Below are 15,911 nucleotides of genomic sequence, written 5' to 3'. Positions count from 1 at the left end.
GATGTCAGACTGCGATGACTTTTCAGAGCCATCTTCTTCCTTCAGGCTGCTGATCACAGAGGTGTCTCTGTGCACCTTTTGGAAGAAGAAGCGTGAGCACTTTTCGTCCTGCTCCACGGAGCGGACTCTGGAACGGAAGATAACCTTGGAGGCCTCCGAGGTGTAGAGCGAGGCTTGCTGGCTCTTCACCTCTTGGAGATCCTCCTTGACATCCACCCCCATCGACTGCAGCTGGAGCAAATTTTGCATACTTTTCTGGAGCCTGGACATGACCCCTCGTCTCTCTCTCACCTTTTGAATGCCCTTGAGGATGAAAAACCTCTTGATATTCCCCTTGATTGCTTCCCACCAGAGATGTGGGGCCTCAAAGAGGGGTTTCACGGTTCTCCAACCTTTGTAATCCCTCCTGAGTTCCTCGATGTTCTCAGGGGTCAGCAGTTTTACATTTAGCTTCCACGTCCCCCTGCCTACCCCCTGGTCTTCCTGCAGGTGGCAGTCGGCCAGTAGGAGGCAGTGGTCAGAGAAGAACACCGGCGTTACGTCGGTGGACCTGACCGTGAAAGCTCGGGACACAAAAAAGAAGTCTATCCTGGAGCGGACGGACCCATCCGGCCGTGACCATGTATATCTACGCTGCGCGCCGTCTGCAGGGTTGCTGCAGACGTCGAGCAGCTTGGCGTCTTTTACCGTTTCCATCAGGAGTCTGGACGTAGCGTCTAGTTTGCTGTCGGCTTTGCTGGATCGTCCAGCCGCATCGATGATGCAGTTGAAGTCACCACCCAGGATGACCGGCTTGGAGGTGGCCAACAGCAGTGGGAGTTGCTGAAGAACTGCCAGCCGCTCACTTTTTACGGCCGGGGCGTACACATTAATAAGTCTGAGAGGGGTGTTTTTGTATTTCACGTCTGCTACGAGGAGGCGCCCGCCCACCACCTCCTTAACGTCGGAGATGGTGAAGTTGCCTCCCCGCAGCAGAATACCCAGGCCGGAGGAGCGGCAGTCGTTTCCTCCTGACCAGATGGATGGCCCGTGGGACCACCAGCTCGACCAGCGCCTGTAGTTGCTGAGGTGCGGAATTCCGCACTCCTGCAGGAACAGTAGGTCAGCTTTTACATTTGCCAAATAGTTGAGTGTGGCTACACACCGCGAAGTATCTTTGATGCTTCGCACATTTATGGATGCAATTTTTAAACCCATTATAAAAAGGATAGATTTACCAGTCTCAAGAGTCCAGAGTCTATACAGTTGGCTGTTCCAGCTGTTCGATGTTCCCCAGCATGCCGGTGGTGCTCGCAAACTTTAGCACAGTTGCAGGGCTGAGAAAGCTGTTCTGGTCCGTACTGGCCCCGTGATTTTGATGCAGATGCATTGGGGGGGTGATGTAGCCCTGGCGTTCGTCATGGCAGTCAGTAGGTGTTGGGGTTGCAGGCCGGTCTTCACCTGGGTTGTTGCTGCTCGTTACTATCGGGGGTTGGTCTGTGACCTTGTTTCCTTCCCGGTCGGTGGTCTGGGGGGTCTGTGCCTTCCGTTCCACGTTGGTGCTTTGCCTCTTTATTTGAGGCCGATTCTTGTCCTGTTTTCCCTCATCGGATGAGGTGTCGGCGCTAAGTGCGCCGGCTGAGAGGTGTCGCTTTTTGCCACTACCCCTCGGGGGGTTCTTCAGTTTGTTTTTTTGTTTCCGCTTTCGTTTGTCCCTGTTCACTGTTTCCCAGGGCTCTTTATTCTTTGTCCCATCCTCTTCCTCTTCCATTGAGTGTTCCTCATCAGATGGGGCTGGGGTTGGGTTGTCAGGAGGTGCTGGGGCCTCTTCTTTTTGTTGGGGGCCCTTTTGTTGCTTTTCCTCATTCTGAGCCGTGGTGTCTTTTTCGGTGGAGGGTGTATGCACCTCCTCTCTGGTCGCCTTTTTAACTCCGCTGCTGATGATTTGAGCGTATGTCGCCCCGCGTTTCGGGCAGGCCCTGTAAAGATGGCCGGCCTCCCCACACAGGTTGCAGCACTTGTCTTCTTTGCAGTCCTTAGTCATGTGTCCCTCCTGCCTGCAGTTCTTGCAGAAGGTCACACTGCAGTTTGCGGCAACATGCCCCGTTTTGCCACAGGTGTGGCATACTCGTGGCTGTCCCACGTAGTAGAGGTAGCCACGATTTACTCCAATAGCGAAATTGGAGGGGGGATGCAGGATGGCTCCGTTGCTGTCCGTTCTTAGGGTCACCTTGACCTGGTGCTCACTTGTCCAGATGCCGAAGGTGTCTTTCACTTGCACGCTGTCACTTTTCAGCTCAGCGTACCTGGCGAGGAACGTGAGCACATCAGATACAGGGACGTGGGGGTTGTACGTGTGCAGTGTAACAACCCGATTTCGCTGTGCCGGTAGCGTAAACAGAGGTTCCGCAGTCAGGATCGACAAGGGACTCTGGTTACCTTTTTCCTTGAAGACGTTCAAGAATTTGATGCACGCTGCGACGCTCTTGAAGGTGACATCAAAGAAACCATTCTTGGGGAAGTTTTGCAAGCAGAAGATCTCTGTTGCTTTAAACCCACAGCACTCGAGCAGCACCTTCTTCACGAAGTGTTTCCGGTCCAAAGGTGACTCTCCATCCGTTTTCTTCACTGTGACTCGGACAGTGTTTCGCACGCCCCAGCCTGGTGGTCGGGATGCAGCTGCATCCATAGCTCGTACGTTGGGTGTGAAACTGTATCGGCGTTAGGCCTAAACCCGAGGTTTAGGCCAGCATGTAGATCCACCAATAGCAGCCAAGCTCCAAACGTTTCTTCTTTGACGACTTCAATCCCTCCGAGTTCTCCAATCCACGATCGTCATCAAAATCCTCAGCTTCCCTCGATCAAATGAGACTACACTTGATCTTAGCCAAAAGGCCGAGAAGCGGAGTAATGCACATTGAAGAGTGAAATGGGTGGTGAATTTCGAATGAGTTCCCTTTCGCCGTTGTGCTTGTAAGATGCGTTTGGTCATTCTTCATGACACCCCGGGGCCAGGTAGATGGTGAGTAGCAGCAGCCAGTTGCCAAAGCATTTTGTTGTGTGCTGAAAGAACTGTGAATAAAGTGTATATTTGTATGTGTTTGAGCTGTTTTTTGAGTTTGAAATTCCCCATGAAGGGTTGGTGTGCACCGTTGCTGGAGATACTGCAATACCAGGTCGATGCGTGGAGTGGACGGAGCAAGCCCCTATTCCATCTCCCTGCTCCAAAAATCAATTTAATATATGGTCCCCAGATAAGGGACGTATCAGATATTAAACTGATAAGAACAGATTTTTTTTTTTTTTTTTTTTTTTTATTCAAATAAATATACTTTATTCATAAAAATTTATCATGAGCGTTACAGAAACATTTCAAATTGTCTTGACTGTACATTTCCGGCAGGGTTACATGTTGCCTTGACTTTCTTTCATTCAATTTTGATATTGTCGTACACATATCACTCTTTACATTACAATTCCTTCTTAAATATTTACATTGTCATGTTTGTTTTATACATTGGAGTGTTGGTTGCCCAGACCGAGGGGCTTTACACTGTTACGCGCCCCTCGGTGTACATTTGCTGGAAAGACTTTACACTGTGGTCTTTCCCCATTGCGCCTTGGCGGCAGCTGCCCCAAGCTTGAGTGCGTCCCTCAGCACGTAGTCCTGGACCTTGGAATGTGCCAGTCTGCAACACTCGGTCGAGGACAATTCTTTGCACTGGAAGATCAGCAAGTTTCGGGCAGACCAAAGAGCGTCTTTTACCGAGTTGATGACCTTCCAGCAGCAGTTGATATTTGTCTCGGTGTGTGTCCCTGGAAACAGTCCGTAGAGCACAGAGTCCTGTGTCACAGATCTGTTTGGGATAAACCTTGACAAATACCACTGCATCTCTCTCCAGACCTTCTTTGCAAAGGCACATTCCACAAGGAGGTGTGTGACCGTCTCATTTCCCCCACAGCCACTCCGAGGGCAGCGTGCATTGGTGCAGAGCCTTCGGGTGTGCATGAAGAATCTGACAGGGAGGACCCTTCTCACCACCAGCCAAGCTAGGTCTTGGTGCTTGTTTGAAAGTTCTGGTGATGAGGCGTTCTGCCAGATGACTCTGGCAGTCTGCTCAGGGAACCATCCAACGTCCTCCACGGTCTCCTTTTCCCTGAGGGCCTCGAGGACATTACGTGCTGACCACTGCTTCATTGCCTTGTGGTCAAAGGTGTTTTCCTTCAAAAACTTTTCCACAAAGGACAGGTGGTACGGTACGGTCCAACTACTTGGAGCGTTCCGCGGCAATGAGGCCAGGCCCATCCTTCGCAACACCGGGGACAGGTAGAACCTCAGTATGTAGTGACACTTGGTGTTTGCATACTGGGGGTCCACGCACAGCTTGATGCAGCTGGACACAAAGGTGGCCAGCAGGATGAGGGAGGCGTTGGGTACGTTCCGCCCTCCCTTCTCCAGAGGTTTGTACATGGTGTCCCTTCGGACACGGTCCATCTTGGATCGCCAGATAAATTTGAAGATGGCCCGGGTGACTGCTGTGGCGTAGGGTCGGGTTATGGGCCAGACCTGCGCCACGTACAGTAGCACCGAGAGTACCTCACACCTGATGACCAGGGTTTTGCCCGCAATGGAGAGGGAGCGTTGCTCCCACCAGCCCAGTTTCTGTCTTACCTTTCCTATGCGCTCCTCCCAGTTTTTGGTGCACGCCCCAGCAGCTCCGAACCATATCCCCAGCACCTTCAGGTAATCGGACCTGACAGTGAAGGGGACAAAGGACCGGTCGGCCCAGTTCCCAAAGAACATGGCCTCGCTCTTGCCCCGGTTTACCTTGGCTCCAGAGGCCAGTTCAAACTGGTCGCAGGTGGTTAAGAGCCTGCGTACAGACGCAGGATCCGAGCAGAAGACGGCAACGTCGTCCATGTACAGGGAGGCCTTGACTTGCATGCCTCCACTGCCTGGGATCGTCACTCCTCTTATACCCGGATCCCTCCTGATGGACTCGGCAAAAGGTTCTATGCAGCACACAAAAAGGGCAGAGGAGAGAGGGCAGCCCTGCCTGACTCCAGATCTGATCTGGAACTTTTCTGATTCCCACCCATTGATTGAGACTGCGCTATAGATGTTTGTGTAGAGCAGTTTGATCCAATTGCGAATTCCCTCCCCAAACCCCATTTTGGAGAGCACATCCATCATGTAGGTGTGCGATATTCTGTCAAAAGCCTTCTCCTGGTCAAGGCTGATGAGGCAAGTGTCCACCCCCCTGTCCTGCACGTAGGCGATCGTATCCCTGAGTAGCGCGAGGCTATCAGAGATCTTCCTGCCGGGTACAGCACAGGTCTGGTCAGGGTGGATCACCGACTCCAGAGCAGACCTGACCCGATTGGCGATGACCTTTGCTAGAATTTTGTAGTCCACATTCAACAGTGAAATGGGTCGCCAATTTCGAATTTCTTCCCTTTCCCCCTTCTGTTTGTAGATGAGGGTGATGATGCCTTTCCTCATGGACTCTGACATGCTGCCTTCCAGAAGCATACTCTCGTACACTTCCAGCAGGTCTGGGCCCATCCAGTCCCACAGAGCCGAATACAACTCAACCGGTAAGCCGTCGCTTCCGGGAGTTTTACTCGTCTCGAAGGACTTGGCGGCCTTTGTCAGCTCGTCCAGAGTTAGTGGTTTGTCCAGGTTTTCCAGCTCGCTGTCGCCTATGACCTCCGTGATAGTCGACAGGAAGGTCTGGGAAACAGTGCTATCTGTTGGCTTCAGGTCATACAGTCCGGCATAAAAGGATTGGCTGATCCTCAGGATGTCAGACTGCGATGACTTTTCAGAGCCATCTTCTTCCTTCAGGCTGCTGATCACAGAGGTGTCTCTGTGCACCTTTTGGAAGAAGAAGCGTGAGCACTTTTCGTCCTGCTCCACGGAGCGGACTCTGGAACGGAAGATAACCTTGGAGGCCTCCGAGGTGTAGAGCGAGGCTTGCTGGCTCTTCACCTCTTGGAGATCCTCCTTGACATCCACCCCCATCGACTGCAGCTGGAGCAAATTTTGCATACTTTTCTGGAGCCTGGACATGACCCCTCGTCTCTCTCTCACCTTTTGAACGCCCTTGAGGATGAAAAACCTCTTGATATTCCCCTTGATTGCTTCCCACCAGAGATGTGGGGCCTCAAAGAGGGGTTTCACGGTTCTCCAACCTTTGTAATCCCTCCTGAGTTCCTCGATGTTCTCAGGGGTCAGCAGTTTTACATTTAGCTTCCACGTCCCCCTGCCTACCCCCTGGTCTTCCTGCAGGTGGCAGTCGGCCAGTAGGAGGCAGTGGTCAGAGAAGAACACCGGCGTTACGTCGGTGGACCTGACCGTGAAAGCTCGGGACACAAAAAAGAAGTCTATCCTGGAGCGGACGGACCCATCCGGCCGTGACCATGTATATCTACGCTGCGCGCCGTCTGCAGGGTTGCTGCAGACGTCGAGCAGCTTGGCGTCTTTTACCGTTTCCATCAGGAGTCTGGACGTAGCGTCTAGTTTGCTGTCGGCTTTGCTGGATCGTCCAGCCGCATCGATGATGCAGTTGAAGTCACCACCCAGGATGACCGGCTTGGAGGTGGCCAACAGCAGTGGGAGTTGCTGAAGAACTGCCAGCCGCTCACTTTTTACGGCCGGGGCGTACACATTAATAAGTCTGAGAGGGGTGTTTTTGTATTTCACGTCTGCTACGAGGAGGCGCCCGCCCACCACCTCCTTAACGTCGGAGATGGTGAAGTTGCCTCCCCGCAGCAGAATACCCAGGCCGGAGGAGCGGCAGTCGTTTCCTCCTGACCAGATGGATGGCCCGTGGGACCACCAGCTCGACCAGCGCCTGTAGTTGCTGAGGTGCGGAATTCCGCACTCCTGCAGGAACAGTAGGTCAGCTTTTACATTTGCCAAATAGTTGAGTGTGGCTACACACCGCGAAGTATCTTTGATGCTTCGCACATTTATGGATGCAATTTTTAAACCCATTATAAAAAGGATAGATTTACCAGTCTCAAGAGTCCAGAGTCTATACAGTTGGCTGTTCCAGCTGTTCGATGTTCCCCAGCATGCCGGTGGTGCTCGCAAACTTTAGCACAGTTGCAGGGCTGAGAAAGCTGTTCTGGTCCGTACTGGCCCCGTGATTTTGATGCAGATGCATTGGGGGGGTGATGTAGCCCTGGCGTTCGTCATGGCAGTCAGTAGGTGTTGGGGTTGCAGGCCGGTCTTCACCTGGGTTGTTGCTGCTCGTTACTATCGGGGGTTGGTCTGTGACCTTGTTTCCTTCCCGGTCGGTGGTCTGGGGGGTCTGTGCCTTCCGTTCCACGTTGGTGCTTTGCCTCTTTATTTGAGGCCGATTCTTGTCCTGTTTTCCCTCATCGGATGAGGTGTCGGCGCTAAGTGCGCCGGCTGAGAGGTGTCGCTTTTTGCCACTACCCCTCGGGGGGTTCTTCAGTTTGTTTTTTTGTTTCCGCTTTCGTTTGTCCCTGTTCACTGTTTCCCAGGGCTCTTTATTCTTTGTCCCATCCTCTTCCTCTTCCATTGAGTGTTCCTCATCAGATGGGGCTGGGGTTGGGTTGTCAGGAGGTGCTGGGGCCTCTTCTTTTTGTTGGGGGCCCTTTTGTTGCTTTTCCTCATTCTGAGCCGTGGTGTCTTTTTCGGTGGAGGGTGTATGCACCTCCTCTCTGGTCGCCTTTTTAACTCCGCTGCTGATGATTTGAGCGTATGTCGCCCCGCGTTTCGGGCAGGCCCTGTAAAGATGGCCGGCCTCCCCACACAGGTTGCAGCACTTGTCTTCTTTGCAGTCCTTAGTCATGTGTCCCTCCTGCCTGCAGTTCTTGCAGAAGGTCACACTGCAGTTTGCGGCAACATGCCCCGTTTTGCCACAGGTGTGGCATACTCGTGGCTGTCCCACGTAGTAGAGGTAGCCACGATTTACTCCAATAGCGAAATTGGAGGGGGGATGCAGGATGGCTCCGTTGCTGTCCGTTCTTAGGGTCACCTTGACCTGGTGCTCACTTGTCCAGATGCCGAAGGTGTCTTTCACTTGCACGCTGTCACTTTTCAGCTCAGCGTACCTGGCGAGGAACGTGAGCACATCAGATACAGGGACGTGGGGGTTGTACGTGTGCAGTGTAACAACCCGATTTCGCTGTGCCGGTAGCGTAAACAGAGGTTCCGCAGTCAGGATCGACAAGGGACTCTGGTTACCTTTTTCCTTGAAGACGTTCAAGAATTTGATGCACGCTGCGACGCTCTTGAAGGTGACATCAAAGAAACCATTCTTGGGGAAGTTTTGCAAGCAGAAGATCTCTGTTGCTTTAAACCCACAGCACTCGAGCAGCACCTTCTTCACGAAGTGTTTCCGGTCCAAAGGTGACTCTCCATCCGTTTTCTTCACTGTGACTCGGACAGTGTTTCGCACGCCCCAGCCTGGTGGTCGGGATGCAGCTGCATCCATAGCTCGTACGTTGGGTGTGAAACTGTATCGGCGTTAGGCCTAAACCCGAGGTTTAGGCCAGCATGTAGATCCACCAATAGCAGCCAAGCTCCAAACGTTTCTTCTTTGACGACTTCAATCCCTCCGAGTTCTCCAATCCACGATCGTCATCAAAATCCTCAGCTTCCCTCGATCAAATGAGACTACACTTGATCTTAGCCAAAAGGCCGAGAAGCGGAGTAATGCACATTGAAGAGTGAAATGGGTGGTGAATTTCGAATGAGTTCCCTTTCGCCGTTGTGCTTGTAAGATGCGTTTGGTCATTCTTCATGACACCCCGGGGCCAGGTAGATGGTGAGTAGCAGCAGCCAGTTGCCAAAGCATTTTGTTGTGTGCTGAAAGAACTGTGAATAAAGTGTATATTTGTATGTGTTTGAGCTGTTTTTTGAGTTTGAAATTCCCCATGAAGGGTTGGTGTGCACCGTTGCTGGAGATACTGCAATACCAGGTCGATGCGTGGAGTGGACGGAGCAAGCCCCTATTCCATCTCCCTGCTCCAAAAATCAATTTAATATATGGTCCCCAGATAAGGGACGTATCAGATATTAAACTGATAAGAACAGATTTTTTTTTTTTTTTTTTTTTTTTATTCAAATAAATATACTTTATTCATAAAAATTTATCATGAGCGTTACAGAAACATTTCAAATTGTCTTGACTGTACATTTCCGGCAGGGTTACATGTTGCCTTGACTTTCTTTCATTCAATTTTGATATTGTCGTACACATATCACTCTTTACATTACAATTCCTTCTTAAATATTTACATTGTCATGTTTGTTTTATACATTGGAGTGTTGGTTGCCCAGACCGAGGGGCTTTACACTGTTACGCGCCCCTCGGTGTACATTTGCTGGAAAGACTTTACACTGTGGTCTTTCCCCATTGCGCCTTGGCGGCAGCTGCCCCAAGCTTGAGTGCGTCCCTCAGCACGTAGTCCTGGACCTTGGAATGTGCCAGTCTGCAACACTCGGTCGAGGACAATTCTTTGCACTGGAAGATCAGCAAGTTTCGGGCAGACCAAAGAGCGTCTTTTACCGAGTTGATGACCTTCCAGCAGCAGTTGATATTTGTCTCGGTGTGTGTCCCTGGAAACAGTCCGTAGAGCACAGAGTCCTGTGTCACAGATCTGTTTGGGATAAACCTTGACAAATACCACTGCATCTCTCTCCAGACCTTCTTTGCAAAGGCACATTCCACAAGGAGGTGTGTGACCGTCTCATTTCCCCCACAGCCACTCCGAGGGCAGCGTGCATTGGTGCAGAGCCTTCGGGTGTGCATGAAGAATCTGACAGGGAGGACCCTTCTCACCACCAGCCAAGCTAGGTCTTGGTGCTTGTTTGAAAGTTCTGGTGATGAGGCGTTCTGCCAGATGACTCTGGCAGTCTGCTCAGGGAACCATCCAACGTCCTCCACGGTCTCCTTTTCCCTGAGGGCCTCGAGGACATTACGTGCTGACCACTGCTTCATTGCCTTGTGGTCAAAGGTGTTTTCCTTCAAAAACTTTTCCACAAAGGACAGGTGGTACGGTACGGTCCAACTACTTGGAGCGTTCCGCGGCAATGAGGCCAGGCCCATCCTTCGCAACACCGGGGACAGGTAGAACCTCAGTATGTAGTGACACTTGGTGTTTGCATACTGGGGGTCCACGCACAGCTTGATGCAGCTGGACACAAAGGTGGCCAGCAGGATGAGGGAGGCGTTGGGTACGTTCCGCCCTCCCTTCTCCAGAGGTTTGTACATGGTGTCCCTTCGGACACGGTCCATCTTGGATCGCCAGATAAATTTGAAGATGGCCCGGGTGACTGCTGTGGCGTAGGGTCGGGTTATGGGCCAGACCTGCGCCACGTACAGTAGCACCGAGAGTACCTCACACCTGATGACCAGGGTTTTGCCCGCAATGGAGAGGGAGCGTTGCTCCCACCAGCCCAGTTTCTGTCTTACCTTTCCTATGCGCTCCTCCCAGTTTTTGGTGCACGCCCCAGCAGCTCCGAACCATATCCCCAGCACCTTCAGGTAATCGGACCTGACAGTGAAGGGGACAAAGGACCGGTCGGCCCAGTTCCCAAAGAACATGGCCTCGCTCTTGCCCCGGTTTACCTTGGCTCCAGAGGCCAGTTCAAACTGGTCGCAGGTGGTTAAGAGCCTGCGTACAGACGCAGGATCCGAGCAGAAGACGGCAACGTCGTCCATGTACAGGGAGGCCTTGACTTGCATGCCTCCACTGCCTGGGATCGTCACTCCTCTTATACCCGGATCCCTCCTGATGGACTCGGCAAAAGGTTCTATGCAGCACACAAAAAGGGCAGAGGAGAGAGGGCAGCCCTGCCTGACTCCAGATCTGATCTGGAACTTTTCTGATTCCCACCCATTGATTGAGACTGCGCTATAGATGTTTGTGTAGAGCAGTTTGATCCAATTGCGAATTCCCTCCCCAAACCCCATTTTGGAGAGCACATCCATCATGTAGGTGTGCGATATTCTGTCAAAAGCCTTCTCCTGGTCAAGGCTGATGAGGCAAGTGTCCACCCCCCTGTCCTGCACGTAGGCGATCGTATCCCTGAGTAGCGCGAGGCTATCAGAGATCTTCCTGCCGGGTACAGCACAGGTCTGGTCAGGGTGGATCACCGACTCCAGAGCAGACCTGACCCGATTGGCGATGACCTTTGCTAGAATTTTGTAGTCCACATTCAACAGTGAAATGGGTCGCCAATTTCGAATTTCTTCCCTTTCCCCCTTCTGTTTGTAGATGAGGGTGATGATGCCTTTCCTCATGGACTCTGACATGCTGCCTTCCAGAAGCATACTCTCGTACACTTCCAGCAGGTCTGGGCCCATCCAGTCCCACAGAGCCGAATACAACTCAACCGGTAAGCCGTCGCTTCCGGGAGTTTTACTCGTCTCGAAGGACTTGGCGGCCTTTGTCAGCTCGTCCAGAGTTAGTGGTTTGTCCAGGTTTTCCAGCTCGCTGTCGCCTATGACCTCCGTGATAGTCGACAGGAAGGTCTGGGAAACAGTGCTATCTGTTGGCTTCAGGTCATACAGTCCGGCATAAAAGGATTGGCTGATCCTCAGGATGTCAGACTGCGATGACTTTTCAGAGCCATCTTCTTCCTTCAGGCTGCTGATCACAGAGGTGTCTCTGTGCACCTTTTGGAAGAAGAAGCGTGAGCACTTTTCGTCCTGCTCCACGGAGCGGACTCTGGAACGGAAGATAACCTTGGAGGCCTCCGAGGTGTAGAGCGAGGCTTGCTGGCTCTTCACCTCTTGGAGATCCTCCTTGACATCCACCCCCATCGACTGCAGCTGGAGCAAATTTTGCATACTTTTCTGGAGCCTGGACATGACCCCTCGTCTCTCTCTCACCTTTTGAACGCCCTTGAGGATGAAAAACCTCTTGATATTCCCCTTGATTGCTTCCCACCAGAGATGTGGGGCCTCAAAGAGGGGTTTCACGGTTCTCCAACCTTTGTAATCCCTCCTGAGTTCCTCGATGTTCTCAGGGGTCAGCAGTTTTACATTTAGCTTCCACGTCCCCCTGCCTACCCCCTGGTCTTCCTGCAGGTGGCAGTCGGCCAGTAGGAGGCAGTGGTCAGAGAAGAACACCGGCGTTACGTCGGTGGACCTGACCGTGAAAGCTCGGGACACAAAAAAGAAGTCTATCCTGGAGCGGACGGACCCATCCGGCCGTGACCATGTATATCTACGCTGCGCGCCGTCTGCAGGGTTGCTGCAGACGTCGAGCAGCTTGGCGTCTTTTACCGTTTCCATCAGGAGTCTGGACGTAGCGTCTAGTTTGCTGTCGGCTTTGCTGGATCGTCCAGCCGCATCGATGATGCAGTTGAAGTCACCACCCAGGATGACCGGCTTGGAGGTGGCCAACAGCAGTGGGAGTTGCTGAAGAACTGCCAGCCGCTCACTTTTTACGGCCGGGGCGTACACATTAATAAGTCTGAGAGGGGTGTTTTTGTATTTCACGTCTGCTACGAGGAGGCGCCCGCCCACCACCTCCTTAACGTCGGAGATGGTGAAGTTGCCTCCCCGCAGCAGAATACCCAGGCCGGAGGAGCGGCAGTCGTTTCCTCCTGACCAGATGGATGGCCCGTGGGACCACCAGCTCGACCAGCGCCTGTAGTTGCTGAGGTGCGGAATTCCGCACTCCTGCAGGAACAGTAGGTCAGCTTTTACATTTGCCAAATAGTTGAGTGTGGCTACACACCGCGAAGTATCTTTGATGCTTCGCACATTTATGGATGCAATTTTTAAACCCATTATAAAAAGGATAGATTTACCAGTCTCAAGAGTCCAGAGTCTATACAGTTGGCTGTTCCAGCTGTTCGATGTTCCCCAGCATGCCGGTGGTGCTCGCAAACTTTAGCACAGTTGCAGGGCTGAGAAAGCTGTTCTGGTCCGTACTGGCCCCGTGATTTTGATGCAGATGCATTGGGGGGGTGATGTAGCCCTGGCGTTCGTCATGGCAGTCAGTAGGTGTTGGGGTTGCAGGCCGGTCTTCACCTGGGTTGTTGCTGCTCGTTACTATCGGGGGTTGGTCTGTGACCTTGTTTCCTTCCCGGTCGGTGGTCTGGGGGGTCTGTGCCTTCCGTTCCACGTTGGTGCTTTGCCTCTTTATTTGAGGCCGATTCTTGTCCTGTTTTCCCTCATCGGATGAGGTGTCGGCGCTAAGTGCGCCGGCTGAGAGGTGTCGCTTTTTGCCACTACCCCTCGGGGGGTTCTTCAGTTTGTTTTTTTGTTTCCGCTTTCGTTTGTCCCTGTTCACTGTTTCCCAGGGCTCTTTATTCTTTGTCCCATCCTCTTCCTCTTCCATTGAGTGTTCCTCATCAGATGGGGCTGGGGTTGGGTTGTCAGGAGGTGCTGGGGCCTCTTCTTTTTGTTGGGGGCCCTTTTGTTGCTTTTCCTCATTCTGAGCCGTGGTGTCTTTTTCGGTGGAGGGTGTATGCACCTCCTCTCTGGTCGCCTTTTTAACTCCGCTGCTGATGATTTGAGCGTATGTCGCCCCGCGTTTCGGGCAGGCCCTGTAAAGATGGCCGGCCTCCCCACACAGGTTGCAGCACTTGTCTTCTTTGCAGTCCTTAGTCATGTGTCCCTCCTGCCTGCAGTTCTTGCAGAAGGTCACACTGCAGTTTGCGGCAACATGCCCCGTTTTGCCACAGGTGTGGCATACTCGTGGCTGTCCCACGTAGTAGAGGTAGCCACGATTTACTCCAATAGCGAAATTGGAGGGGGGATGCAGGATGGCTCCGTTGCTGTCCGTTCTTAGGGTCACCTTGACCTGGTGCTCACTTGTCCAGATGCCGAAGGTGTCTTTCACTTGCACGCTGTCACTTTTCAGCTCAGCGTACCTGGCGAGGAACGTGAGCACATCAGATACAGGGACGTGGGGGTTGTACGTGTGCAGTGTAACAACCCGATTTCGCTGTGCCGGTAGCGTAAACAGAGGTTCCGCAGTCAGGATCGACAAGGGACTCTGGTTACCTTTTTCCTTGAAGACGTTCAAGAATTTGATGCACGCTGCGACGCTCTTGAAGGTGACATCAAAGAAACCATTCTTGGGGAAGTTTTGCAAGCAGAAGATCTCTGTTGCTTTAAACCCACAGCACTCGAGCAGCACCTTCTTCACGAAGTGTTTCCGGTCCAAAGGTGACTCTCCATCCGTTTTCTTCACTGTGACTCGGACAGTGTTTCGCACGCCCCAGCCTGGTGGTCGGGATGCAGCTGCATCCATAGCTCGTACGTTGGGTGTGAAACTGTATCGGCGTTAGGCCTAAACCCGAGGTTTAGGCCAGCATGTAGATCCACCAATAGCAGCCAAGCTCCAAACGTTTCTTCTTTGACGACTTCAATCCCTCCGAGTTCTCCAATCCACGATCGTCATCAAAATCCTCAGCTTCCCTCGATCAAATGAGACTACACTTGATCTTAGCCAAAAGGCCGAGAAGCGGAGTAATGCACATTGAAGAGTGAAATGGGTGGTGAATTTCGAATGAGTTCCCTTTCGCCGTTGTGCTTGTAAGATGCGTTTGGTCATTCTTCATGACACCCCGGGGCCAGGTAGATGGTGAGTAGCAGCAGCCAGTTGCCAAAGGATTTTGTTGTGTGCTGAAAGAACTGTGAATAAAGTGTATATTTGTATGTGTTTGAGCTGTTTTTTGAGTTTGAAATTCCCCATGAAGGGTTGGTGTGCACCGTTGCTGGAGATACTGCAATACCAGGTCGATGCGTGGAGTGGACGGAGCAAGCCCCTATTCCATCTCCCTGCTCCAAAAATCAATTTAATATATGGTCCCCAGATAAGGGACGTATCAGATATTAAACTGATAAGAACAGATACTACACTTGATCTTAGCCAAAAGGCCGAGAAGCGATGGCCAATGTTCTTGAGTTGCCCGAGTGCCATATGCCCTCCCTCTTTTACAGCACGCTGACAGCATTCCAAAGACTCTTCGATGAAAGCACTGACACTTTCACTCTTGCCACATTGCTCCTGGCCTTTGCCATTGAAACAGGAGATTCATATTGACAGAACCTGCCTCTTTTCCCCTTTGTCAATCAGACTGCATGACAGTTATGTAAATGAGCAGTACTCCACCTATCCACACGTACGTCACTGTCACCGCTGCGGAGCAAGCTTTTGAAAACACTTGCATGTCTTGCCAGTGAGAATGCAGCAGCAGCAACCTGCCTTTTCCCCGTGGCCCTGCAAATATTTTCCCTTCAGATAATTATCCCATTGTCTTTTGAAAGGCAGGCTTGAAACTGCCCACAGCACCCTCTCTCAGGCAGTGCATTGCAGATTCTTGTTTTAAAAATATATTTATTAAAGTTTTTTAACAACACAATTTTTTCCCCTTACAAACAATAACCCCCCCTCCGTAACAAAATCGCACTGAGCAAGATATATACATGGCAAAATGGTATATTTACATAGCTTTATACACTGGCTCTCGCCCGCACGTGCCAGTTTCCCCCACCCTCCATGTTATCTCCTGCTCATCCATCCCCTCAAACAATCTCTCGTTCCCCCCTCCCCTCCGCCCCCCCCCAGTGTTGCTGCTGACCGACCTTCCTCTAACGCTCCGCGAGGTAGTCTAGGAACGGTTGCCACCGCCTGCAGAACCCTCTCAGGGCAAACTTAATCCTCTCCAGCTTTCTGAACCCAGTGCATTGCAGATTCTAACCACTCGAGCCAGGCAGGAAGATTTCCCCTCACGCCCAAAGACTGTATCATGAAAGGAATTCTGCTAGCCCAAGTCTCGCTCGCTCCTGTGATACTGGTTTTGGCTTGTTAAACGAGGCCCTCTTGTTGAAACCATTGTGTGAGAACAGTCAATGTTTAGGCCATTCGCACCATTATTGGACATCAGCTCCTGCGAACGGCAGCCTTTGTTCAAAGCTGGCTGCAGC

The 15,911-nt window shown here is 52.0% G+C and overlaps 3 non-coding genes across 3 annotated transcripts; all 3 read right to left on the bottom strand.

Moving 5' to 3' along the window:
* Positions 1 to 3,118: 3,118 nt before the first annotated feature.
* Positions 3,119 to 3,309, bottom strand: LOC140408029 (U2 spliceosomal RNA). The gene has a single exon (XR_011939975.1). It is a non-coding gene; the product is annotated as a U2 spliceosomal RNA (small nuclear RNA).
* Positions 3,310 to 8,900: 5,591 nt separating this feature from the next.
* On the bottom strand, positions 8,901 to 9,091 carry LOC140408028 (U2 spliceosomal RNA). Its single transcript, XR_011939974.1, has one exon. It is a non-coding gene; the product is annotated as a U2 spliceosomal RNA (small nuclear RNA).
* A 5,591-nt stretch (positions 9,092 to 14,682) lies between these two features.
* LOC140408147 (U2 spliceosomal RNA) lies at positions 14,683 to 14,873 on the bottom strand. Its single transcript, XR_011940063.1, has one exon. It is a non-coding gene; the product is annotated as a U2 spliceosomal RNA (small nuclear RNA).
* Positions 14,874 to 15,911: the final 1,038 nt, after the last annotated feature.

Source organism: Scyliorhinus torazame, chromosome 2 (assembly GCF_047496885.1).
Source record: "Scyliorhinus torazame isolate Kashiwa2021f chromosome 2, sScyTor2.1, whole genome shotgun sequence".
NCBI lineage: Eukaryota > Metazoa > Chordata > Chondrichthyes > Carcharhiniformes > Scyliorhinidae > Scyliorhinus > Scyliorhinus torazame.
This window is presented reverse-complemented; position numbering and strand designations above follow the sequence as displayed.